The sequence below is a fragment of the Rattus norvegicus genome, chromosome 14, assembly GCF_021556685.1.
Source record: "Rattus norvegicus strain SHRSP/BbbUtx chromosome 14, alternate assembly SHRSP_T2T, whole genome shotgun sequence".
Classification (NCBI taxonomy): domain Eukaryota; kingdom Metazoa; phylum Chordata; class Mammalia; order Rodentia; family Muridae; genus Rattus; species Rattus norvegicus.
This window is the reverse complement of record NC_141547.1, coordinates 83,387,706-83,388,491: the sequence shown is the minus strand read 5'-3', so window position 1 is coordinate 83,388,491 and position 786 is coordinate 83,387,706.

Here is a 786-nt window from a genome sequence, read left to right as displayed (position 1 = left end):
GTTGGGAGCTGGGAGAAGTTCATACCCTTCAGTAGCAAGCACACTAGTCAAGAGGCAGACAGGCTGTGTAATGGGATGCAGTTTGGGGAGTGCTTGCCTAGTGTACCTATCCTGTGGGAATTCTGTTCAATTCCTGGTACTGTAGAAAGAGGGGAAAACAAAAAACAAAAAACAAAAACAACCTAGCTGGGACAGAAGTTGGAACTCAAGGGTCCTTAGTGAAGGTTAGTCTTTCCCACAGGGCTGGTGCTACCTTTCCTGATGTCATTCAGATTCCGTTGCAAGAGTTGGTCCTATGGATTAGAACATCGGGAAAGGCCAGGAGGCACCTTTGTCCTGATGTCTACCCAGAACCCCTTATATGGGGTCTCTGGTTATGCACGGCTCCCATTAGTTCTAAGAGTTTAGGTGGGGCGGGAGCACGATCTTGTGGGCAAGGATGCCTTTTGGGATTCCCCCACCCCATATATACGTCTTTTATTGTCCCCAAAGAGCCCAAATTGTACTTGTGATCAGAATCTTGTTTTTGGAGCTGGGAAACTGAGGCCTCACTCATCCGCCTGCTGCACGGTTCCCTTTCAGACACTTAGATACCATCTACGAACTTCCCGATATCCTTGTTTTTAACTGTGTGGCTTGCTGAATCAGAGCCGATGAATTTGAGACAAGTTCAATATCATTTCCTTCAAGGATTAGTTCATCCTTCTGGGCTTGAGAGACAGAACAAGCAACACCTGTCCTCATCCGAACCCGGTGGGTATATTTTTTTTCACCCAAGAAATTTTG